This window comes from Fukomys damarensis, unplaced genomic scaffold (assembly GCF_012274545.1).
Source record: "Fukomys damarensis isolate Sample0158 unplaced genomic scaffold, DMR_v1.0_HiC HiC_scaffold_4, whole genome shotgun sequence".
Lineage (NCBI taxonomy): Eukaryota > Metazoa > Chordata > Mammalia > Rodentia > Bathyergidae > Fukomys > Fukomys damarensis.
In genome coordinates this window covers 20,693,730-20,721,606 of record NW_022900916.1, presented here as the reverse complement: position 1 = coordinate 20,721,606, position 27,877 = coordinate 20,693,730, and the positions used below count along the sequence as shown (strand labels likewise).

General features: G+C 35.5%; 1 protein-coding gene and 1 pseudogene across 1 annotated transcript in view; one reads left to right on the top strand and one right to left on the bottom strand.

Moving 5' to 3' along the window:
• Hdac9 (histone deacetylase 9) overlaps positions 1-27,877 on the bottom strand; it is a 924,083-nt gene that overhangs the window by 769,765 nt on the left and 126,441 nt on the right. The gene's annotated exons all lie outside the window — the stretch shown is intronic.
• LOC117284192 lies at positions 22,988-23,090 on the top strand (annotated as a pseudogene).

The following is a 27,877-nucleotide window of genomic DNA, read 5'->3' as shown; positions in this document are numbered from 1 at the left end:
GGAACGGCTATAGCTAAGGAAAAGAGAAAAGAAATGCTGAAGACAAAAACAATTATTAATCTTTAAATTAGTAAAAACATACGCATTCCGATAAATGAAGCCTAACAAATTAAAAGTAAAGAACAAGAAAGAAAAAGCAACCTCGAAAATCAAGAAAAAAAAAACCCAAAAAAGTTAAATGAGAAACAAATGAGGATTAAAAATCATTAATATCAAGGGGATTTTAAAAATTGAAAGACTGTTAGATATAGTTTGTTGCTGGCATGGTTTGGACTTGGTTAACTGTGTCTCCCAGAGTTCCTGTGTTGGAACCTTGTCCCTCCCCAGTGTGGAAATTTTAAGAGGTGGTGGAACCTTTAACCCTGTGAGGCTGAAGTTAAAAAAAAAAAAAAATTGCAGCACAGGTCACAAATATCTGAGAGACTCATTCATTACTAGTATTCACTGAAATGTGAAAGAAAAAAACAAACAAACTTTAAAACTGATCAAACTGATGGCTTAAACTTTATGGATTAACATTAGTTCCATACAAATGCATGACTAGTTATGAGCTTGAACCTATACAGCTGACATCTGGAACAATACTTAAGGGTTAACAGTTGAGGGCAGAGGTCACTGGAAGACTGTTACAGCCCTCCCTGTCTGCCCACGTGAGTTCTTGATCTTGCACAAGCTCGTGCCATCGTGCTGCCTGCCATCGCTCCTGACGTTCTTACCAGAGCCGAGCCAATGACAGAGCCATACTCAGAATCTCCAGAACTGTGATCTAAACAAAATTTTTGGGGATAAACTAACTAAAAATAATTGAGTCATTAAAGAATTTTTAAAGCTTCATAAAATTATAAGATAATCCCGTGGAGTAAACTATGTACCTAAACAGATCAACAGTTCTGGAAGAAATTAAAATAACTACTGCCAAATAAATTCTAATTATTTTGTGTGTGGATTCTTTCAAACAATGATGGAATATGAAGACATGGACTTTTTTTCTTAAATATATGTTAGAATGTCAAAACATTTTGCTACCTAACATGTAAGTCTATGTGATAGAGAAACGTCCCTTCCTAAAGATTCTTCACTGTCTGCTCTTTAATATTACTGTCATAGTAACGAGTACAGAATAAACTATTGACATTCTAGGTTGTGTGCAGTGTGTATAATCGCAAGTGATGAGCCCTGTAACTGTGACTCAGAAACCAAAAGATCGGCTGACAAAAAAGAAAACTACAAGTCAGTATCTGTTATGACTACAGCGGCAAAAATGCTCAACAAAATGTATACCAAACCCAATACTATATTAAATACTAATAAAACTTGTCCAACTGAGATTCTTTCAGGAATCTCAGAGCAATTTAATATTGAGCAATCTTTGAATAAAGTTATGAATTAACATTAAAATAAATTCAGGGCCAAGGATTTAGCTCAGTGGTACCACTGCCTCTCTTGCAAGCACAAGGTCCAGAGTTCAATCTCTGGTACCAAAAAACAAAAAAAAAAATATTAAAATAAATTTAAACAGAACTTCTCCTTTCTCCTGAAAAACCTGTAGCTCTCTTGACAAATATCGTAGGCTTTTACACCAGAATATTTCAATAATATAATAAAGACCCTTGTTTCAGCTTCTAGTCAGCACCTTATTAAACACTTAACAGCCATTTTCATAAAGTCAGACGTACACAGTGTGAAACTAAGGGAAAAGAATAAATAATGGAATGACAGGTTATCTGTACAGTGCATATAATATTGCTGCTTATCTTTAAAAACACACTAAAAGTGCTGGGCATGGTGGCGCACGCCTGTAATCCCAGCACTCGGGAAGCTGAGGCAGGAGGATCGCTGTGAGTTCGAGACCAGCCTGGGCTACATAGTGAGTTCCAGGTCAGTTTCAACTACAATCATAGAAAGCAAGTGCAAAGAAAAAAAAAAAAAAAAAAAAAAAAAAATGAAAGTTAAGTGTAATCAATGAAAAGAGAGCTTGTAAACTTTCCAGTATGTCAAAAAGAACAGCTGAAAATTTTTCAGAGCAAAGCCTCAACTTTTTTTTCAGAGCAAAGCCTCAGGTTGATGGGTTCAACTAACCAATAGCCAATCTCTTTCCTCTCCCCTCCCATTCCGTCACCTTCTTCCCCTCCTCTCCTCTGCTACCCTCCCCTTCCTTTCTCTCCCCTCTCTCTCTTCCTCCTCTTTCCCTCTCCCTTCCCCCCTCTCACACACACACACACACACACACACATATGCTCTGCATGCTACTATATACCTGAAATAAAATTTCCATAGTTAGTGAAATAGAAACAGAAGAAAGCCTTCCAAAGAGGTATAAGACAAAAAAATAACAGGATAGAAAAATGAGACAATGCTAGAAAACCATGGTATATATTAATAGGACATATTAATGAATGATTTTCTTTCAAGGAGCTGAAAGTGTTGGAGAAATTGTCTAAATATTTAGTATTTATATGACTGATAATAACAGCTTGGAATATGTGAATGGAGCCCAAGGGTATATCACAAAACATTTTCAGCCCAATATTTGTCTTCTCTTCAGGAAGTCTTTTTTTCATTATGTGGAGCGAGAGAGAAAAAAATAATTTCCTCCATTGACTTTATTTTCTTTGGAGTCACTAACATTCTAAAGCCACGCTTCGGGGAACACATCTTAAACCACATAAAAGCAATACGCCTTTTGGTGCTAAATGCCAAAAGTTCTTTGAGGACAAAGATAGAGTCACCTCTTAGATGTGCGATGCTTCCTAGTTATCTCATATAATCAAAGTAAATTATTAAGCCACCAAACCCCTTCATATGGTAGAAAAAGAACCATTTACTTACATTACCATAAACTTAGCACAGATCACTTTCTATATACCATCTTCCTTCCCAAAGAACCAGCTGTAGGACACCCAGAGGCTGATATTCTCTCTGGGCCATCATCATTAATTTTTCTCCCACCTAACGATATTCAAATATTTTTTCAATTTCCCCAAACAAGTATTAGATTTTATATGTGAATCTAGATCTTAGTTGGGTGCAATTTGTTGGACTATGAAAAACAGGATCGGGCCTGGCAGTATGTCTCAGTGGTAGAGTGCCTGCCTAGTCTTCACAAAGCCCTGGGTTCTATGCCAAGCAACACAAAGAACAAAAACAACCAAAAAATGATTTAAAAGGTTAAGTGATTGTTTGAATGCAACACTTTAAGATAGAACAGGGTTGAAAAATCCATTTATCAGAAATAATGTTTTCTTCCCATTTGCCATTTCCAGAAACAACAACTAAATAGGCAGCATAAGACTATTACTAAACCACAGTACACAAATATACTGTTTACATTGTCTTTCAAGAAGTAGCATTCTCTGAATCCATATGACCATAACACCAACATCGTAGGCTTCCACAACAGTCAGAAATAATAAAATCTCTTTGATGATACATCAGTTTGCTTTGAGTAGATAGAATCATAACTAAAAAGGGGCAAAGGGGAAGGGGAAATGGGAGGGGCAAAGGTAAGGAAAGAAGGAAATGGAATTAATATGAGAAAATGAAAAAATGGAAACAAAGTATTTGTAAATAGGGAAGGAGGGCAGGGGAATGGGGAAAAAAATAAGAATCAAGACGGATTATGTAAAGGTAGAAATTTCCAACAATGAATGTCATTGCATTGTATACCTTAAATGTACCAATAAAATTAATTTCAAAAAATTTTTATAAATAATGCTTTGCTTTATTTGTTGCTGTTGCTAGCAGTGTGCAAGCATGATCTGCTGCAGTTATTGATTGATTTTTTTCTTTTCCTACTGTGTCAGATAAAGGCATAAAAGTAGGTTTTAATGTTTGTAAATTATGTACACATTAGTTTCCTATGTTGTTTCACGTCATACAAACACTGACCAGTTCTCCAAGACCCACCCATCAGTGTAATTCATAACTACATATTGAAAAAGCACCAAAATGAGAATTTTTAAGTGCTATCAAATATTTTCAGAGCACATCAGTTATAATGTATTTCACAAGGAAAGAGAGATCAGACCTTTTCATATATTAATCTGAGCTTAAAATAAATTCTAATGAACAACAATGTAAGATCCTTATAGCATGATCATGGACTGAGGAACACCTTTATCTCTGAGGAATTAAATCTGGCTAAGTCAAATGCCAACTGCAAAACTGAATGAGTAGAATTACAGATCATGAGTCAGACAAACCATTAATACAATACTGGCTCCAAGTTCTAGTTCTGACACTTTCTGTATGATGCTGAATAATCATATTCTAAAGTCACTGCATGTTTATTGGAAAACAAGATGAAAATGCACAATTTGTAATGTAGTTACATTGTTGGGAGGCTTGAAACAGTTAAGTATAAAGTTATCACAGCTTGTGGTACCATAGTAAGAATAAATAAACTTGTAGGTATTATTATTATAGTGATGTTTATATGTTCTAATATCACCAGTCCTATAGATGAAATACCCTCTCCTCTTTGTACTGGATAAAGGAAAGAAACAACTGCTGGGAGATTACTAAGCTTACAATGCTGGGTGCCTTGGGGCTATGGAAAATTATGACACAAGAGCTCCTTCAGAGTTACTTAGCAATCTGTTACATGCTGCCTGGTAGATAGCTCAAAAAATAAAATACTGAATACTTCAGTGTATGTAATAAAAGCCCGGGATTTAAAATGCACCTTCAGGAGGCTAGGGGAATAAGGAAAAAATAAGAACTGAGATATGTCATGTAAAGGTACAAGAAACCAATGATGACTGTACCTGTACTGTATATCTAAAATATACCAATAAAGATTCAGTTTATAAAAAATAAATAAATAAAATTCGCCTTCAAGAAGTGGTGCTAGCACTGAAAATGGAAGAAATACTACTGTCACATCTCCTAAACTCAGGCTGTATCTGAGTAGAGGTCTTACATTTAGCTTTGCTGTTTGTTTTATCACAACAGCATGACAGTTGGATGAAATTATCATTTAGCCAATGTCAATGTCTGTTTTTAGTCCTCAGTTGATGAAAACCAGTCATGGTTGCTTCAGGCTAATAAAGGATATTCATTCTCAAAGAACATGGTCCTAAAAGTAAAATCTCAATAACACTAATAATGTTCTATGAACAATAATCCAAAAACTATCATCAGAATTTAAAGTAATTAGACCTGTGTGGAAGAAAGTTAAAAGTCAAACTAGTTTAATCCCTGGTACCAAAAAAAAGAAAGAAAAAAATAGTCAAATTACCATTCTATACGTAAAACAAACCATTGTAAATATGGAAAATCCTGGCCCAGCATTTATACGCTAGATTTTTTTTTTTTTTTTTTTTTTTTGGTACTGGGGCTCAAACTCAGGACCTTGCATTTGTGAGGCAGGTCTCAAAACCACTGAGCTAAATCCCTGGCCCCTATACACTAGATTTTAAGGTGAAAATGAAAGTACAGATCATTAATACTCTTCATCACAATTTAAATGTCAATCCTAAAAATTAACCACTGGCATACAGTAACTTTTCAACAGGGCTCTGTCTTGTGAACAGATACTTTTTTAACCTAATGCAAGTTTTTTTGTCTTACCCTAGAGGGAAAAATTATTAAAATAAATTAACATTTTACTTGGTCTCTAATTGGAAGTGGCTGTTCTCAACAAATATGTTTATCAAACAGTGTGACTGGCAAAATGTATTACTGTAGCTGCAGTTATCCAAATTACATGCTGTCTAAAGCAAAAAGGGCAAAAGCCATCTGGCTCATATAACTTGCATTTTCTAGACAGCTTGCAGCTGGTTCTGATTAAGCAGCATCTCAGAACTCCCAGAGATCTATTTTTATCACTGGGAGTGTATTTTTAGGGATCACACATCCAAGGCACAGGGCATTTACATTAATAAATGAACAACCACCATCAATTAAGTAAAGGTTTATGTGATACTCTGGCTTGGCCTCTGGCTATACAGAAGGGATTGCAGGTTGAACCAGCCTCCTCTCTGGATGTTTTTATATTCCAAGGTTGGGACACAGAAAAGATATCTCCTCTGTCTTACTAAAGAAAGAAAGACATATTAATAACTTTGACTGCAGTGTTATTCTAGGAGGTAGGTACAATTATTACCCCATCTTACAGATAAGGAAAAAAATGCTTAGCTTGGCTAAATAACACACTCATTGTAAAACAGTAAGTAAATAACCCAACTAAAATTCACATGTCTTCTGGCTCCAGAGCTTGAGCTATTAACTACAAGACTGTGCTGTCTCACATTGAAAGGGTTAAAAATGAATTTTTAAAATCCATTTCCTCATAGAAAGTATAATTATACTATTTATAAAGAAATGATGATAAAATTAAAGAGGCACATTAGACCACTCTAAAATGTAACATATAATAATAAATATGATGAGGGCCAGGGATTTAGCTCAGTGGTGCTGCTGCCTGACTCACAAGCACAAGGTCCCGAGTTCAATCCCTGGTACCAAAAAAAAATTATAACCGAGTAGTTACTCTGGTGTGAAAAACTAAAATAGTACTCAAGATCCTAACGGGATAATTAGCAATGTGAAATAGGAAGAAAAGGACTAAAGGTGTAGGGACAGTGGGAAGGGTAGGAGAAGGGGAATAAGGGAAAGGGAAAAAATGTGAGAAAATCTAAAAATGGAATTAAAGCGTTGGTAAGTAGGGAGGGGAGGAGGGGGTGGAGGAAGGGTGGGGACAAGGGGAAAAAATGAGAACCAAGACCTGTCACATAAAGGTACAAGATCCCAGTAATGAATGGAGCTATACTGTATACCTAGAATGTACCAATAAATTCAATAAAAAAATTAATAAATGATGATGATGATGATGATGAGAAATTAACTTTTTCTTTAAGTCTCTATTGTACTAATCATCCTCTTCAACATAATCCTAAACATCAACTAGGATGCAGTCAGATTTGGGAGCTACACAGAAATGGGCAAAAGCGACTGGGGTTAATACAAAGACATGGGCATTATGGCTTCCGCAGACTCTGCCCAAAGAAACACAGCCAGTGAATCACTGTGCTCAGTGAAGAGCTGAGCTGGACCTTACCCTTTGCATCAGCCACCTTCCCCTTTGCTCACTCCATCACAATGGGCTTTTGCTCCTAAAATACCCACTTACCCTGTCCCTCCAGAATTCTGCAAACCCTTCCCATTTCCTCCTCACCCTTACTTCTCAGCAAAATGCCCACATCCTCATGAGGCTTTTCTTACTCCCTCCCCATATCCAAGCTCCCAACCCTCTGAATTCACCATCATCTCAATGGCTGTACTTTATACGATCACAATCATCACAGAAGCTAGGTCTTCTCAGGACATTTTTGCATCCTCAGAGCACAAATACAATGACCAGCATTCAGATGTGCTTACTGAATGCATGATGTAAAAGTCCCCCTGCTACGGCACAGATTCAGAATGCCCACTATACCCACCTATCTCCAGGTTACAGTTTCCATCTGTTTCTCATCAATTAAGTAGACAGCAGTGAATGTCTATAAAGTTTGTCAGAAGGACCAAGTCAAACATCAGCAAGGAACACTATGACCACTTCAGAAGGAAACCATGTGGCTATCAGCACATCCATGAAGATTGATCATTTTTCCACACACAGCAATAAAACATCATTTCAGATGTTCATGACCTTGGACTTTCCTCCATATACAGCTCTACCATGCTCAAAAGAACACTAGCTACTCACCTACGACATGCTACAATTGTATTAATGATTTAGCATGAAGACCTGAAAAATCACATTATCTGCCAAGCTGAAATGAGGAGTTAGTGGACTTCCCTGGAGAGTACATGCTCCCACAAGCACAAGAGACACAATCACAGTCCAACAAGAGCTTTGTGAAATTGCTTTAAAACACAAAATGAAACATTGCATAGATGATCACCGATGGTATTCCCATATCACTAATCCAAGATGAACATTTTCTTGTTTTTATTATTATTAGACATTCTCCTTCTGTAGCTGTAATTACATCCTTTCAAGCTTCCAAGGGACATCTTGACTGCATTTTAAGTAATTATGGTCATATTTACTTACCGTCAGGACTCCAAAGGAAAGGCGGTCCTGTATAAAAATGTCAGGGAGTATCTCATTCTTATCCTTGACGTCACTGCCATGCTGCCCTTACAAATAAATACCTCCTGATGGTAAAAACAGATAATAATGAATGGTTGCCAAGTTTTCTCTCCTCCAGACTGTCATGGAGGATTAAGTGTTAAAATGATGAAGTTGGCTATAAATAAAAGAGATTATTTCATTATAAATAAACATTGTCATTTTATAACATGAGCAGCTACTTCATGCCCAGATTTAGAAGGAGAAAGAAGATCATTTCAATTTAACTTATTACCTTGAGCTAAAAAATGCTAGCCATATTAACTTAATTTTGAATCTACATAATATAGCAACTCCCTAAAAAAAAAAAAAAAAACAATACTTCCTTGATTCTGAAAGTCTATGTGTCACAGGGTACAAAGAAAGAAAAGGAAGTGACTAGTTTTAAAATAGGTCTAGTAAGCGACTCAATTTCATTATAATGAACACTTCTCAACATCCTTTTGCTCTAAAGGTAAAATGTAGTTTATATTTGAAAATGGTTTAAAATTATAGAACTAACTGATTTACCCTATATTGTCTTATAAACAGGATATTCTCTTAAATGGAATTTGTTCTTCATTAGAAAAGTGACAAATGTCCAAAGCTGATGACAACAGTAACAAAATATATGAATTTCAATTTTGAAAATTAGCAATCTCATTATAATTTAAATTCCTCCATTAGACTATAAAGATCTTGAAAGCCAGAACTAATTCCTATCTTATGTAAGGCTACATCTCAGAATATCTCCATCATACTATGGGCTCAATGAGTGTTTGATGAACACAACTAAATTGTACAGAATCTTTCCTTTATGCCCCACTTTCCTCTCCACGTCATTATTATTATTTACAGTTGGCCTTAGTAGTTATAAAGAGCAACAATGTCAGTGTCAAAACAATGACATGTTCTTTGTCTCTTAAAGACTGGAATCTCTTCTTTTATTAGAATCTAATCACTCTGATTTCAAATCAGGCAAATTTGATCTGGCTCTTCTCATAGTTATTATACAGTCAAAAGCAATTGGATCTCCATCCCAGTACTTCAATTCCACAATTTGGCCCAGAAACAATGTCTTAAATGTAAAGGAGATTGCATTCCATGCAAGATTAATTAACAAACAAAAAGCAGAGTATATCTTCAGTAAAAGTCAGAAGTGCTCAGCAGGAGATATGACTGTGAAAGAACTGGCTTCAAGGGCCAAAGACTTGGACTTAAACCAAAATTCAGCACTGACAGCAAAGTAAGTGACCCCAGGCTAGTTCTCCCTGAGGCTTAGCTATTCTCATACTAAAATGAGGAGGAAGGCATAAAGGATTTATCTCATGGGTGAAAGAATAGTGATAAGATGTAAGAAAGCTCTCGGTGTAGTGCCTGTTACATAAGCAGATGACTGGTAAAGTTTTGCTGAATGTGAATGTAAAAGGCCATAAAGCTGAAGAAGTCACTAGCTCTTTCCATTACAGTGTTCATGCCTATAGGCCTAAAGAAGCTTGGAAAAGAGACATAAAGGTATAAAGATAGGTAGGTAGGTAGGCTGGTAGGCAGGTGGACAGGTGAATATATAGATGATAGATAAAGATTTTAAAAAGGAAAAACTGCCAAATATGGTACACAGTTACTTTTGCTGATTAAATGAACCAGGACTTCACTAAAAGATAATTAAGTTATATGTGACAAAAATAAAATGCTCAAAATGCATATCTGAGTAAAGTAGGGGACCTTTTCGGACTCTGAATCATTTTAGGACTCTCAGACTTATAAGTGCATAATTTGCACCCGGATCTCCCAGGCTCCCACTGTTTTCCACGTTCTTTATGATAGCTTAATTTTTATTATTCACCTTGCTTTCTTTTTCTCATTGACAACTAGATTGTTTTATTTTCCTCTTCAAATTCTTTTCTTTTCCTATTTTCTATACAATGAGAGTTGACTTTGTGAATTATCTGAAATAAATATTCTAAAATGTTCTAGATACAAATAACAAAGTCCACCCCAAAGTCAAAAGCAGTTTAAGACTAAGAAGTAATGTTTTTGTTGTGTTTGCTGCCAATGATTTTAGAGTAAAAGAGGAAATTAGACACTGAGATACAAAATGCAAAAAGTGATGATCTGAGTAACTAATAAGAAGCATTTAAAGCTGTTTGTCAGAGGAGTCAGTAATTTCTTCTACATCATGTCTAGGTCATATCTGCTCTTCTCTCTCCAAAATTGCTATTCCATCAGACCCTGAATAGATTAATGTGCTGAAATAACCCACAAGTAAGCAAATTCTTTTAAAGGGAATTCTTTAATAATAGTAATAAGTATATCACTCGGTACATGCTTTGTAGAGGTCTCGCACGATAAATTTCTTTTAAAAATTAGAGATTCATACAGTTATGTGTCTCCAAATGGGAATTTAGTATACTTTTAAAATAACATAGATCTAATAATGAAAAAAGCAAATAATCATAAGAGTGTGTGTGCGTGTGTGTGTGTGTGTGTGTGTGTGTAAAACAGAGGCACAGCATCTATTTACATGCCATAGGTGCTAGAAAATTCAGGTTCAAAATAAGTAGTGAATCAAAAAAAAAAAGGCAACCATCTGGGCCCTAAAATATCTATTTTCATTATTCCTATAGGACTTCTTACTTAATTACATATTTTCTTGATAGTATATCTTTTCTTCTGAATACATTTTTTCAGTAAATTTAGTATATTCTTATGAGGGATCTCAAATCATTTTTGAATACAGTAGTACATAAATTAAGTAAATACATATTTGAACTAAATGTATTACCAAGTTGCTGCCACTCCCTTTCCTGCACTCGAAAGTGCTCTAAAGAATTGGAACTCGGGTCATAGAAACAATTTCCTGGTGTCCCCAGAAAACTTTATGCATCCCTCCAAGAAAAGAATTTTCAAAGATTGTCCATTTGTCCAATTCAATGATCCCGTGTACACCCATATCATCTTCCATAATTCACATAGGAAACAAACTCCTCATTATTCTTTCATCTCCTGTAACCACAAGAATAATTAAGTAATTGAAAGGTTGAAATTCAAGGCATCTCTTTGGGAATATTTAGCCCCCCACACTCCCACCCTTTCATTTTTATAATGGGATCTTGGCCAAGAGACCTGTTCTTGTATATAAAAGGAATTACACACAAGAGAAAGTCCAAAGACAATCTTCCACTGGGATTTGTTTATTTATGTCACCAAGGTCCTGCTTACTTCTGACCTAATTCCAAATATAAAAGTATTTTTAAATAAAGCACAGTTAGGAAAATTGAAATAAACTTTATTCTGCATTTTAGAAAGTACATTTATACAACTGATACAAGCAGAATTTTTTTAATGATTATTATTTGATGTGTTATATTCCAACACTCTTTAACACCTTTTGTCCCATCCTTATTACCAATTAACAGCTGCAAAGATAGAAGCTATAATTTACACGCCAAAAATAAGCAGTCACAGGTTTCCCTGACTATAAAACACAGATTGTTTTCCATAATTCCAAGCAAGTTTTCAGAAGGATATGGTTTTCTTGGCACAAGAATTTGTCATTGGTCTATGACTGGTTTTAAAAATTACTCAGTTTTAAGTATTAAAGAATTACTGTCAAAAAATAACTTCACAGACAGTTCTACACTTGTGTCTACAAGTGCACTAGATCTTATCAAGTCCCAACAGTGTTACAATGAATGCTTGCACTTTTTCCATGAAAAAGAAATTCATAGAGTATTACTCTAAATTTCTCTGTGAATATTAATCCCAAGATAAAAGCTTTTTATTAAAAAAATAAATCAAATATAGAATTTACAGATTGTCAAAAATAATCATACCATCCATATGTTTAGCTTGAAAACTTTCTAACAAGTATTTCACATTAAAGAAAACTGCAAAACTTAATTGGGAAATTTAAAAAGATGACACAGACAAAAGTTCTGAGTCAGAAGATTATACAATAAAAAGAAATCAAATGTTTTCATATTTTGTAGACATAATAAATAGCAATTAAAATTACAATAGAACTTTCATTAGACCTAGAAAATACATTACAGAAAAACAAACAGGTGAAAAGAGATTTCTTATGTACTGTCACAGTTCTTTGCTCACCTCTCCTTTATGCTTTTTCATATTGTGTAATTACATTTCTGCATGTCTGTTTTTCCAGAAAGACCTTGATTACCAGCCATAGGGAAACTGTTAATTTTAATTTCTATATCCACACTTTTTCTGTCACATACTAGATGCCCAAAGATTGGAGAGGTGGATCTACCACATTTTAAAACATATAATAGAGCATTAACAATTTAAATAATGTAGTTTTGATATCTAATTTGAACTATATTGATAAATATGAGTAGAATCCACTAAAATATCCTATTATATGTAAGAATGCAATAATATGATAGAAAATTCAAAACAACTAGGGACAGGAAGGAGGAAAGCTGTTTTATAAACTAGTAATATGTAATAAACAGTATTGACATAATTGGCTAGTAATTTTGGAGAAAAATGAATCAAATTTATCCCTGTTAAGTGTCTATAAGTATGTATGAATATATATGTGTATATACACATATAGACTATATTAAATTTAACTATATATAAAAACTGTAGCTAATAATATTAGCATAAAGTAGAACAGTATTTTCTGACAAAACTGACAACTTTCTAAACCAATAAAGAAACAAAAAAAATGTAGATTTTGTTAGTAGTTTAACTTCTTAATACTAAGAAAAATAACAGCTACGGCAAAAAGAAAAACATACTTCAGAAATGTTTATCAAATAAAAGAGATAAAAAGTTGATTTCTAAACCATCCAACAGTAAAACATGCAATTCAGAAGAAAAATAACTCAATAACATGGACATGCACTAGAGAACTAAATTATTAACCATAAATTAAAAATGTTCAAACATTTTATTTATCAAAGCAATGCACATTCAAACAACACTGAAATGCCACTTTATATTTAATGAATAAATATAACAAAATTATAAGAGAGAATATCCAAAGCTGTCCAGGTTTTTGAGAAAGTTAAACTGATAAATCTGTTTTTGCTGCCTTAGGCCACAGGCTTTAAACCAAGAAAATAAATAAGGGGGTGGGGCAGGGAGGGTGAGAGAGAGAGAAATAGGTAGATTCAAAGATGTTCGTTATGTAACTTACAATAGTAAACATTAAAAATCTACAACTGCAACCTCAAAGTGACGATTAAGTAAACTATAATTTGCTTAACAATCACACCTGAAGGGTTACAGGGTTACAAAATCACTAATGTGTACAATACACATAAAAGACAAAGTTGTAACTGAATATGTGCTGAAACTGAAGGGAAACAAGCTGCACAGTCAGATGCGGACATGCAGCTCTTGATTGTCACATTGTTTATTGCATAATCACATGTTGAGGAAAGTTGCCTTATTATTACATAAATTACAAGTAGATATTCAAAGTTAGGGACCACGGAAGGGTCACAGATGACGCCAAAAGCAAACACAAAACTAATTCTTTTTAGAGACATTAGCATTTCTGGGATATGGTACTTGCTGTGACATTTAAATTGAAAAAAGGCTAAGACTAAATGAAAAAATTACTACAGTAAATATATGAAGGAACAAGCAAAAATTCCTACAAAAAAACTTTTCTCCATGGAGATCAAGAAATAAAAGTGCTTTTATGCTGGAAACCAATAAATTAGAACGAGGGGTGTGGCTCAGTGGCATAGCCCTTGCCTATCGTACATATGACCCTGGGTTTGGGTGCCTATCACCACAAAAACAAAAAATAAAAACCTAACAAATAAATTAATTGATCCATCAAAGAAGCTGGAAAGGAAGAAAAAAAAAAAAATATATATATATGTATATTCTCTATCCCTACATCTTTTTTCACTTTTCCCTACTGTTATGGCTTATATCTAAAGGTTCCCTCAGAGCTTCACACAGTCATAGGGCTTTTTAGAGGTGGCCAGATCTAAGGCCTGTGATGCTGGGGTTAACAGTGCCCCAACCTGGGCATGGATGGAATTTAAGGGACAGAAAGGTCTGCTGCAGCTGTTGCTTCTGCTTCTGCTTTGCTGCTTTGCTGCTTTTGCCTGCCCTGCTTGCCATGGACTGCTTTTCCTCTGCAATGCCACCTATCATGCCAACTTCCTTCGAGCCAGCCTATTATGGACTGAAAGCTCTAAAGGCTGTGAGCTAAATAAACCTTCCTTCCCTTAACTTGTGAGTATCCACTAGTTTGTCTCAGCAATGAGAAAAGTAAATAAGACACCTACCCATCATCCCTCTTTGTTCTTCTACTCAGTAGTTTCAAACTAGGAAAACCAAGAAGGTTAAATCAGCTTTTTAAAAATCAGGTTAAATTCACTATTTGAATCTAACAATTTGAACAAGCTTTAATATTAGGCAGAATAAAGAACATCAATGCATACGTAAAGAAAAAGTGGGTTAACCCCATATCTGCATAACACTACCTACAAAATATAGTGCTCCTTCTACTGTTGTATTTATGAAATGGAACCAAAATGAGAAAATTTGTTTTGCCATGATCACAGGTGTTCACACAACTCTGGGATCAGCCACTGTGTTGAGACACATCTGGTGTGCCAGAAACAAACTAGAAAGTGGTGTGTGGGAGGCAAGAAAATTAAAAGTTGTCAAACATATTTCTTCAGGCATTCAACATAATCTGTTATTTTAATTATTTTCCTGGCATTTATATAGCCAAGTTAATTATTATACAAACTAAAGTAAAACTTTTAGGTTCCCCAAAAACTTTTCCTTCAATATTGCTTCCACGATGAAATTGGCCTTCTCATGTGCACCAAATACACACTAGTGCATACCAAATATAATATGGGGTTCTTCTACCTGGGGTATTATGCCCCTGGGTAAGAGATTATCCTACTATTTCTCCAAAATATCCAAACAATGCATGTTTACTGAGATCTGTCAACAACTGGAAGACCACTTCCTCAACATTTCTCTTCTAACCTGAGCAACTGTGAATACCACCAAAATAAGTTTAGTGCCAAAATCAATGCCAACAATGAAAGAGTCAGAAGAATGGCCCTGTTAAGAGAGAGCAGAGCAGTTATTTATTTTCCATTCCTGAGAAGTATTCTGAACACATTTTCAAAGTGCCATTTCTCATTACCAACTCCCTAATTCTCATTTGTTTTGCTCAATTGTAAATAATCAGTTGCCTGGGCTGCTTTCACTACCTTTGCTTTTTTGACTCTATTCAGGAGGATAATAGGAAAATAACTCATCAGGCAGGGCAAAAAAATGTAAATGACATTGGTTTTAGTCCGAAAAGAAATGAAACAGCAAGAAAAAGGAGGACAAGCACCAGGAGGTGAGCTCCTGAAGGAGGCTGCTTCCTAGGCCTAGGGCCAGAGCTGCTTTACCTGGTCTGAGTCCCGAAGAGCACCCTGGGTGAACCCACTGCCTTCTGGGTCTCCAGGGGTACTGCTCTGAAAGACCTCCCTGCAGATACATGGTGGTTGGATCTGGAACCTGCAGTCCCACACTGCTCTATGCCAGACAGCAAAATTCAACTGGAAGTTAGGGGAGGTACAGGAAGCCAGCTTCAGCCTTTGGTCCACTATGCGTTCTATAATCCAACATCAATACTACAAAGATGTTACATTGATCCCACTCTCTTTCCTATATTCATATCCTGGTGGCACAGAACAAGAAGAGAATGAAGTTATATATAACACTCTGAGATTCCCAACCAAATATAAACCAAATGTGGGGCTGGCTTCTCAAATTAATATGAACAGAGAAAGCTAAACTCAAAAAAAAAAAAAAATGAAGGTAAACTTCCCAGAGATACAAAACCTAAGAATGCACAGTATTGTGGGGGGGGTAGACATGAGATGCACCCCAACAGGGCCATGGCTTGTTGGAGGAACTAAGGAACCAGGCTTGGCTTCCCTCATGTGTAAAATGAGGGGACTGCAACAAACTACTGCTAGGGGACCACCAATATTCTATGATGCTACAAGTAAAACTAATTAGTGCAGGGAGCACCCTTAAAGTGAAAACTGAAAACCACATCAGTACCACAATGCAAGACTGAAGTCAGCCAAGAGCCAGAGCCATCTCACTTTAAGAAAGAGTTGTGAATTTGTAGTAGCTTCAGAAACTGTTATTTTAATTTCTTATATGTTATACATATAATATATATATAATAAGGGATTAAAATAGAACATGATCTCTGCGAAAAGGTCAAATGCATGAAATATAAATGCTAGCCTTTTTGTATGCAGTTTTAGCACACTTATGTTCTTAGAACTATCATTAATATCACTGAACCCCACTGCCCAGTGGTTTTAACCCACTACCAAAACGCAGCAAAGTTGCATGTTAGCTGGCCAAGAATGATGGCTTTTAGGGTTTATTTGGAATTCAATGTGCTCCTATAGGTATATTGGGCCAAACTCCACAGAAAATGCCAAGAAACATTTGAGCCAGGCCAAAAAGTGTGGCAAAATTCCACCAACACAGAACCCACAAGTCAACATGAATCTTTCACTGGAAGGTACAGCCATTGAGTGTAGTTTTCCAGCTATCCAGCCAAAACTCATAGATTATTGAGGGGGAAAAAAAATACTTCTCAGATCTTAAAATGGCTCCAAATGGAGGTCTGTGGGAGAGGGATTATATCCTAAAATTCATTGCTCACAATCTATGGCTTCAGTTGCTTATCCAATTAGATCAGAGGATTTTAATTCTTCCTGGAAATTCTTTACAAATTATAGGTAACTGCACTCTGAGCAGAACTAAAACTTCTGTGTATTTTTAAACAAGTCAATTGTTTCAATGAGATAAGTACATTATTTCCACCAGACAGATAATTGTTTTCTTGTTCAATTGCATTACATTTGTGTATCCAGGTATAAAGTGCTACAAATGGAAAATTACTGAGAAGCAAAGCAGTCATTAGTATGACTTACAAACAGAGCACAGTTGTCACAAAAGTTTTAATAACACTTTCTCATGTCTGTGAATATGTATTTCTTATTATTAATATTTTTTACTTTCTTATGCATCTGATTGCAAAGCTAAGAGTAAAAGATCATCATATCTATGCAACTATACATAAAACTAACTGAACTAAGAAGTCAATGGGCCACTGTGAGTGGCTAAATGTCTTATACATGAATATACACAAAAATAAATCCAAGAATAAACTACTCTACATCATAATAAATGCAGTAGTTTGTGAAGTGTGGAAAATAAAAATAAATACTTTTAAAGTATCTCTACTGAAAATAAGAAACATTTCCAGATACTACTTTATAGCTTGGAATTATATCAGAAAAGTATCTATCTTATTACTATTGTGAGATTGTCTAGTCCCTGAGAGAATTTTTAGCTGTTAAATGTTCTCAATTATGGAGCTACAAAGAAAATAAAAGAGACATTAAATGACAAAAAGCAGCATCAGCACTTTGGTACTTGAAGGCAGATTATTTCCAGATGAAAATCGTACATCACAGATACTCACTGAGCAAGATTAGCTAGAAAGAGTATACATCTAATATACATCTAGTACACATCTAATAATAAGACAGTTATTATTAGAAAACAGGTATCTAACCCACAATGCATCCTGGATTACTCAAAAAGTTCTATTAGATTCTTTTAAACATTGATTTTAGTGCTAATAGTTCAATATCAATTTTTTTTTTTTTTTTTTTTTTGGTACCAGGGATCGATCTCAGGTCCTTAAGCTGATGAGGCTAGCACTGGAACCATTGAGCTAAATTCCTGGCCCAGTTCAATACCTTTTAATTAAACTTTAAGGCATCCATTCCCGAACTGTTCAATAGTTTCTGTGTCAAACACATTATAGCAAGTCCCCAGTTTACTAACACTGGAGTTGAGAACTCTCACAGATAGGAAAAGACATTGCATTAGCAACATTCACAGATGGAATAAATCATGGAAATAGCTCATGTGCCTCCTGGACATTGTCACAGTGTACTGTTGTGTGCTTATTGTACAAATTTACTGTATTTGTGTGTGTCTGTGTTTTACACTTTACACTGTTTGTTTATGTCGAAGGTATGTAAGACTCACTTTGTCAGTCTAACAAATGAATCTAGCTTTCGAACATCCTCCAGGAACAGAACTCATTTGTTAGCTGGGCACTTACTCTACACCAACATATATGTTGTACGTTTTTTAAATAGGCACAGAGGGCCCAGTGGTACCGCCACCAGCCTCAAAAGCTCAAGTTCCTGAGTTTGACCTCTGGTACCAAAAAAGAAGAATAAAATAGGTACAGGGGAAGTATTTTTTCCATACTTTTTTTGGAAATTCTCCATATTTCAAATTGTACAATTGGACCACTGTTAAATGTGCTATAATTTAAACATCATACATTAACCAAATACCAAAACTGATATCACATATATTCTAGAGGAATATGCTACGCAGAGGAGAAAGTACTCTTGCACAAATTAAAAACAGACACTGTGGTTCTATGCAATACAAACACAAATCTCAAAATGCATGAGGAGGTGGAATAGAATTTTGGATGAATTATGTTCAACACACAGGATCAGGTGAATCAAGGGTTTCTTTTTCAGTTTTTATAATACACTAATTCTATGAAAAGATCCTAAAGTTGAAAAATCTGTAATAGAATAAAAATTTCATAGGAATCAAAATTTCTGTATGGTGTTGAGACTTAAAGAAAAGTGCTACTGATGTGTGTGTCTTTTTTCACAGCTGTATTAATTTAGAGATATACAAAGTAGGGTTTGGTCCTTTAATATTTTGGGAAGAAAGTTGTTTTGCCTAAAGCTGCTTTTCAACAATATTAAAGCTTTGATTTATGTACTTGACAACAATATCTTTATTGATACTAAATTAATAAAAACTTTAAGAGATGGTAAACAAGATGACTTTCTATATAATTTGATTTGCTGAAGGCTACTTTTGTATCTTTGAACAATTTTTGGTATATACTGACTGTAGATATTTTTCTGCAGAATTCTGGAGCTGTAGGAATCCTAAAAAGATTTTAATCAAATCTCTCTTTTTTGAAAGAGTAAACTAAAGTTTTAGGAATAAAAATATCAAAGCTGCCAGGCTTGATGTTGCATGTCTGTAACCGCAGCACTGGGGAGGCTGAGGTAGGACAATTATGTGAGTTTCAGGCCAGCCTGGGCTACCCAGTGAATTCAAGGCCAGCCTGGACTACACAGTGAGAGTCTGTCTCAAAAAAAAAAAGGCAAAAACAACAAAAATCAAGCCTCAGTCTACTTAAATGCAAAGGTTAAAACAAAGAATCTTAATTCCTGCACCAGTTTTCACTTTTAAAAAAGGTTTTAATCAAGTGAAAAACCAAAGATCTTGAGTATTTTAAACAGAACATTTAAAGCTGAGGAAACAGAAGTGAATATATCTTTGGCCTCACATTCTAGGGCAGGAGGCCAACAAGCCAATGTTAAGAGAAAACTCTATCAACAAATCTTTTCCTCTATACTTTAGTTCATCTTTCTCCTAGGGACTCTTATGGGATTTTCCCACCTATAAAATCTCAACTAAATGTCTGTCTTCAGTTGTCCTTCTCACTCCTCTGTAGACTTTGCTCTGTCCTGTAACTTCTATTCATCTGTTTTTACATGATTCTAAGATGCCACCGCCAGTCTAAACCACAAAATTCCATCCTCTTACCACAGGTGCTTAAGACAATTTCACCTGAAGGTCCAGCATCACTTAAGAGTCAACAGAAGCAAAACCAAACATGTTCCCCCTCAAAACTGCCTATCATTTTCATCTTTGGCCTTCCTACTATTACAGCTACTTTTCTCTAAACCCTCAGACTCAAATTTTTAGTAATCCTTAATTCTGTCACTACTTCCTGTGGCTCCTATACCTTAATCTACAGGTATAGTCCCCCGTGTATCAGTCTGTACAACAGGAGATATACACTGAAGGACAAAGGCAGAAGGGGAGAGAAGGAGAGGGAGGGAAGGGGAAGGGCAGAGGCAGGGAGAGGGAGAGGGAAAGAGTAAGGAATTGACTCAACAGCAGACTGCTATAGAATCAAAAACGTAGATAACCCAGCTCAGACGTCATTAGGCTTGAAATTCTCTCCCAGGTGGCAGATGGGAGGTGGGGAGTTAGGCTTTTATTCTACTCAAATTTTCAACTAACTGGATGAGGGCCACTCATTTGATGGAAGGCAATCAGCTCTGCTCAGTCTGCTGATTCAAATGTTAATCTTACCCCAAGACGTCAGAGAAAACCCAAAGAAATGTTGGACAAAATTTATATATTTTTGTCACAGTAAGATTGACACAAAAATTAACCATCACTCTTTGGTCTATCTTCCAAAAGTTTCCCGCCCTTTTCTAAATTTTCATTAACCATTTTCTCATTTGAGTTTGTATAAGCCCCTACTGGTTTTCAGCTCAAGGAAATAAAGCAGACATCCTCACCATTCTCTGCCCTGTCAGTTCAGACATCCCTGGGTATGCGGTGGCCCACACTGTTTTTACCATATCATTCCTACCCTGTTCCTTACCTCTCCGTGGCACCTGACTCTGCATAGCTCTGATTCCTTTTCTTATTCTGCATCGCCCTACGTAGTCAGCTCCACCGTGCCTACTTCCAGTCTTCTCCCACTTCAGAACATTCACTGTAACTAGCCAGTAGTTCAACCAGTTCCTTTCCCCATTATACAGCTAGGCAACAGCCTCATGATCTTCTTCACCCGCCAAAACTGACTCTCTCCTCAGAGTACTCCCCTGCTCTTCAAAGCACTATGTTCTCTGTCTCTCCCAGCTTCATCTAGCTGCCAAAGTGTGTCTCAAGTTCCATCCTCTCTCTGAGGTATTAATTATCCAAACCATTCAACTCTCCTATTTTCTAATCCTCATGTTCCTATAAACTAAACAAAACCACTGTTACTCTACACTAGATTTCTACTACCCATCCCTCTTTCCCTGGTCTCCAATTCCAGTCCATGCCTCCAAACATTCACCTTGTGTTTATGTTGGGATGAAAAGCTCTAGAGTGTGATGTGCCAAGCACTATGCAACAAAATGCATTATAAAGAGGTAACTGTCCTCGTGAAATCTACAGCACGATGAATGAATGAATATCCAAATCACTTTGGAGCAAGGTACTGTATACTGTAATGTAGGTACATATAAAGCTGTAAGGAAACAAAGAACACATGACAGAGGAAAAAGTCAATTATATGAGCACAGCAATGAGTCGGGGGATCAATTTATCAGAAAAAGGTCCTTTCAACATAGAGAATAACCGGCACAAGGGAATAGAGACAAGGGAGTACCTAACAGGCATGTTCATGGCACGATGAAACATTTCCATGAAAGAGCAAACATACTGATCATGAAGAATCAGAACCCAGGCAGGCAATGGCCGAAGAATAAGCGAGTATGTCCAGTAGAGGGGACACTGAGTAGCAGGTACAGAAGCCCAGAAGCAGAAATGTGTGCAGCACTGAGAATGCTAAAGACACAACCTGAGTGACGCTGAGAAGACGGCATGGCTGGAGCATACAGCTAAGCTACTTCCAGCCGAGGGAGCTGGAAGCCCCTAAAGTACAGGTGAAATTATCTTTAGTCCTTTATTCATGATCTTAAAGAACAGAGGATATCTCAGAACGCATTTGGGGATAAATTCAAACTTATCTGGCAGCAAAATCTGGCCTACATAGACATGAAAGTATTTGTCATATTTACCTCCTTTAATATTAACATCTATGAATTTTATGGCAGAAGTATTAACTTTTTTATTATGGGAAGCCATTCCAGCCATTAAAGATAAGAGGTTAATAGAGGGTATCTTATGCATTTTAAGACCCAGCACATTTTAAAGTCACACTAATTTTTTAATCTAATTTAAAATCCTTAGTTATAATACATATTTCATCCCCATGGTTTTAAATAAAACTCCATGGACTTTAGATTTTGAGTTTCCACAAAATCACTCAGTTATACAGAAGCTTACTGACCAAAAAAGTTGTTTGTTTTGTTTTGTTTTGTTGAGACAAGGCCTCACTATGTAATTGAGACTGATCTGGAACTCACTATGTAGCCTAGGCTGGTCTTGAACTCACAGTGATCCTCCTGCCTCAGCCTCCCGCGTGCTGGGATTACAGGCATGCACCACCACACCTAGCTTGTCCAAAAAGTTTTGAGAGTCCATGGAAGACCTATTTAGAGTTGTTTTGTCAATGGTGGTAACATTTTCAGTGTCATATATTTTCTATTATAAACTACTTTTTATGACCTGTGGCAAAGTTTATTTTTCTTAAGTAGTATAATTTAAAAACAAAAAATAAATTGCTATTCACCAACTCCTAAATCAACCTTCCCCTACCATTTTATAATGCCAGAAACAACACACACACACACACACACACACACACACACACACACACACAAATGTATAGCAACATTCTCTTTGCCTATAACCTTAATAGATAGTTTCCTGGAATTGTCTATTCAAATAGAAAATTAATTCCCATGAACAGCTGGAAATGCCACATTATCAAGCAATAAAACATCAAACACCTCCAGATTAAATGAAAAGTAGACTGGGTCGGGATTTAGCTCAGTGCTTCCACCACCTGCCTTGCAAGTACAAGGTCCCAAATTAGATCCAAAGTACAAAAAAAAAAAAAAAAAGGGGAAGAACTAAAAAGATCCCAAGAAACAGAATCTGCTCAGTAAGATGGTCACATGAGGACTGCTGTTCACTTATTTATTTAATGTTGAAATATATCTTTTAATGCAAAATAGCAGTAACCATGTCAGCTTGGAGCTAGAGAAATAACTAGGGAATTCTGTTATGTAGAAAGTGTTTCCAGAGTTGTGTGGAAGGAAAGTTAGCATTGCCCTTGACAGAGATAAGGTCTCAGATCCACCCAACACATGCATGGTTCAGGCTTTGCTACCAGCTTCTAATTACTGCATCAGCTTGTGAGAAGTTCTGGAGATGAGAGAGTGGTACTATGTGAATGTACTTCATGCCACTAAAACATACACTTGAAATGATTAAAATGGTAAAATTTAATCACAATTAGAAGTTAATATCCAAGATGGTGTTGGTACACAACTGTAATCCCAGCACTCTGGGAGGCTGAGGCAGGGAGATTATGAGTTTTAGCCCAGCCTGCACAGTTTAGGGACTTAAACTTTTTATCAAAAAAATAAAAAGGAGGGTAGAAAATGTACCTCAGTGTTAAGGTCTTAGGTTCTATCTTCAGGAATGCCAAAAAAAAAAAAGTTAATTTTTATAACATACTAAAAAAATCTCATAAATCAATAAAATAGTACAATTTAAAAGAAAAAATGAGTAAAAAATACAAACAAATTCAAACCAGGGGAAAACAGAAACAAATTCAATCGTAGGGAAAATTTCATTAAAGATGTGGAAAAATGTTCAAAACACTTAACAATCAAGAATACCAATAAAAATGGTTATAAAATATTACATTTAATCTTTCTAAATAGCACAAATGAGAAATACTGACCATTTAAAAATGTTAAAAGCAGCTTCTCTGGCCCCACTGACAGGTCAGGCTCTGTCTACACATCTCCTCCTTGGATGCGGATGTAAGGGACATGGGCCTCTGCATGACAGCCACCAAGCAGAAAGCAGGTTCACAGTGCTTTCGAGAGACTTGTTCTACTGTTGCTGCTGCCACAGCAAAGAGTTACATGGCCAGTAACTCAACAAATAAGCAAACTCAAGCAGAATAATACAAGATGCACAAGTGAAAAAGAGCAACAGAAAACAGAACCCCACCTTCAAGAAGTGCCACTCAGAAAGACAAACAAGAGCAGTATCAATGTGAGAAGACAAAGCCCCACGTGGTATTCACACAGTGGCCTCTTGGTTCTGCTGCCTTGATTCTCAGGTTGTCAGAAAAAACAAAAACAAATAAAAAAAATTAAAATAGTTCATGCAGCACTGACATTGTATAAATAGCAACAGGAACAAAGTTCAATAAAAATCAATGTGTTATGAAAGCAGAGACAGAAAAACATCAAAGGTGAACTTTGTAGGTGATTACTGAAGACTCCTTATGAATAAAAGGTTAAGTTCAAGATATGAGGAACATTTCTCTGCATAAAGCTTAGCTGAGTTCCAAAGAGGCATACTGTGCTATAAAGAATAGAGATACACTTTATCTTTGACCAACAAAATACCCTGTACTTCAACAAATCTCTTGGTATACTCTATAAGCAAAGTGAGGAATCAATGTAATTATCCAGATAATTCATTACCCTGAAAGGAGGAAATAAGCGGCTGGTAAAATATCTGTGACAATGCAGCAGTTTAATATTTATTTAATTAAACTTAAACAAAAGATAGATGTTAATAAAGATTACCAGGATTGATGAACTTCTTTAGACTATTGTTTAAATTTTCTACCTGAACTTACCTACAAGAAATAATTGATCTCTTTTATAGAAAGTGCTATAAACGTTCTGTTTTTTTCACCTTAATATTACCATTATCACCCAGCCACCCAATATGGTACTCGGAGACTTGAAGATTCATTTCTAAGAATTAGCATCTTTGAACCAATTTTTGTTCACAAAAATGTAGGAATGTCAAAGCATAAGGGGAAAATGATAGAAGGTGCATAGATGATGAAACAAAGATTCTAACAAGAGAGAGACCTGCTGATACAAAAGTCACTTCAAAGAGAAACACGCAAATAAACTGACAATCAGCTTTCTTTAGTTCCCCTATTTGTAAAATGAGAGGACTCAGTCATCAACTTCAGCTTTTTCAAATACTGTTCACACTGAAAAATACATTTCCTGTTAAACATAGTGCATGTATCTATACTCAAAAATCAACTTCCTAAATTAACAACCTTACAGTATGTGTACTTCAGTATGTTGTATCATAATCTACTCTACTCCATTGCTTAATAGGAACCGACTAAACTGATTTTATGGCCACTAATAATTCATGACATGCAACTTGGAAAATACTGGACAGGATGATTTCTTTCCAGTTCATTAAAGAAATCATGATTTTACTGAAAAGAAATCTAAAAATATCCACCACTCCCAAATACTACTTCCTCAGAGACCTTTCCAAAGCTGATTTCTGAGCGAAATGACAGGAATGACAGATCTGCTTTCCCTTCTTCCTCACAGTAAATAGCCACAATGTTTTCCTCTCAACAGGCTTTAAATGTTATCTACCCAGGGTGCATACTGAACTCGACAACAGAAGTGTGCACTAAGGGTATTGCAATAAAAAGTTAAACATTTACCAAAGGACTTTACATACCCATAACAGAGTATATCTGTATTTTTATAAACCATCAGGCAAAAGCTAAGCTAAAGTTAGAATGACATTATACAGCAGCAACAAATGACACATATCTAGATTTTAATTAAATGAAAGATATTTCAAAGAAGTTGTATTCTCCCTATAAATTTTTCCCTGAAAAAAAATTCTAATTTTCTAAAATAGCATCTGTTGTCATTCTTGTAGACATTCTTAACTTGAACCTTCTAGCATGGTACCCCTCCTCACCTCCACAGGTAGCAGGAATCTCTGGTGAAAAAATGCACTGTTTTTTGAGTCAAGCAATATTTTCCAATTACAACTGGGATTTTGTTTTGTTTTGCTTTCATCACATAATTAGTGAATTTCATTTATTGCTTTCCATCGTCAAAGTCAATACAATCTTGACATGGAATCCTGATGAAATCACTTTTATTTGTCAACAATCTCAAAACACTTGACTCTGACTCTAAAAGTTCTTTTGTTTCTAAGTCTTCGAGGTAAAAAAGAAATAAATTCTACATATATTTAATGGTATTTGGATATTTTAATGATTATATCTTATAAAACAAAATCCAAAGCCTCAGAGTTATAAATGTTAACACTTCAATTCATAAATATCAAAGAAATATAAATGTCAAAAAAATTAGTTCCATTGTAATCCTGTAATCAAAGCATTCTATATATTTTACAAACTTGGTAAGACATGTTTTTTATTTTTAATTTTTGAACTACTAATTCTGGAGGAAAAACAAACACCATTAACTTCCTCTTCAGTCACTGGCTGTCTGTGCCCTGTGTTTTTATCGCTTCCTGCCACAAGGAAATAACGTTTGAAACAAAGAATGATATTCAAAAAAGTGTTCTCTGGGTTAGTCTAAAATCATTATTTCAGGAATTCAGAAATATGTTTAAATGATGGTACAGGATGATAAAACTACTTAGAAAATTTTCAACATTTTTGTTTTATGAGTAAGTTCAACTAATGCTTACTAGGTCTGCTAGGATTATCTGATGAATAAATTGGGCTTGGTCAAGTTAAGTAACTTTTCTTTACCCGCATGGCTAGTAAATGTCAGAGTTTCTGATTTGTTTTACACCCAAATGCACTGTGGAGTCCACATTACAGGATTTTCCTTGTGAGCCTTCTGATCAAGCATCCTACCCCTAAGCTCTCTCCTCCCAGCCTCTGACTAATCAGTTTCCTAAGTTCAACAATTATTTATCAAATCCCACATACAGGTAGTACAGTAGATATTTAGGGTCTTAATGTTGCAAATTATAGCTCCTGTGCTCAAGTGTTACTTATAAGTTTAGCAAAGGAATCTAACAAGAAATAAGCACAAATAATTTGATATCTAAAATTCTAAAAATGTTACCACTTAATGGCATTGGGAAAATATTTATTGGTGGCAAAAGAGAGTAAACTTTTGATAGTGGGTATAAACCGAGAGATAGGTAACTTTCTCCAAATTTTACAAATGTTAAGGATGGTATTTTGTCCAAGATCAAATAAGAAATGAAGGCTGTATTTGAGTTGACAGAGTCCACATATCTTCAAAGCCCATCTTCTTTCCAACACAACAAGTTAATTGTAACCCAGGGCAACTACAGTCTTTCTCACCGCCTCTTGCTGGGCTACCCAAAAAAGAGTACAGTCCAAGAGCAGGTACAGCACAGGCAGCACAGACAACCCCTCTCTGTTTGAGGTGACTGAGGCCTGCATGGTGGCACAATGAAGTAGGTGGGGTTCTCCTTTAAAGTCATATGAAGACAAGCCTGCCCTCCTTGGAGATAGAAAACATTCTGCCCAGTGAGCCTGTGGAACCACTGATTTCATAGCCAAAAAGTATTTCATGATATCGAATCATACAATTTAATATTTAAAACATTAACTCAATGGAAAAAATATTTTATTGTTGAAATAAATCAAACTAGGATGGTGACACAGGTATCAGCTTTCAAATAATCAGCATTACCCAGTGAATATCGACTAGAGTAAAATTTTAAGAATTTATACCTGTTCTTATATACATAGCCGGCATTTAATTTGCACATTGAGGATGGATGGATGGATGGGTGGACATTGTAGAAAAGAATGAATTAATATTCATAGTTCGTGGTCACATTCAAAATTTTACATAGAGGTTTTAAAATTATTTACTTCCAATTAAAGAACTATCAATACTTGCTTCTAAACCTAATTTATAGAATACTCTAGATTTCTTGTTTTTAGAAACCAATCAATTATATACTACTACTTTGATTAACATTTTTTAAACTTTCCTTTCATAAAAATTTAATGTATTTAAAAGGAATTAGGGGAAAATAGAAATTCATGAGAAGAAAAACATATGTAAACATGTAGTGTCTCTGCCACCTGCCTTGCAAGCACAAGGACCCAAGTTCCATCCCCGGTAACAAAAAAAAAAAAAAAAAGAA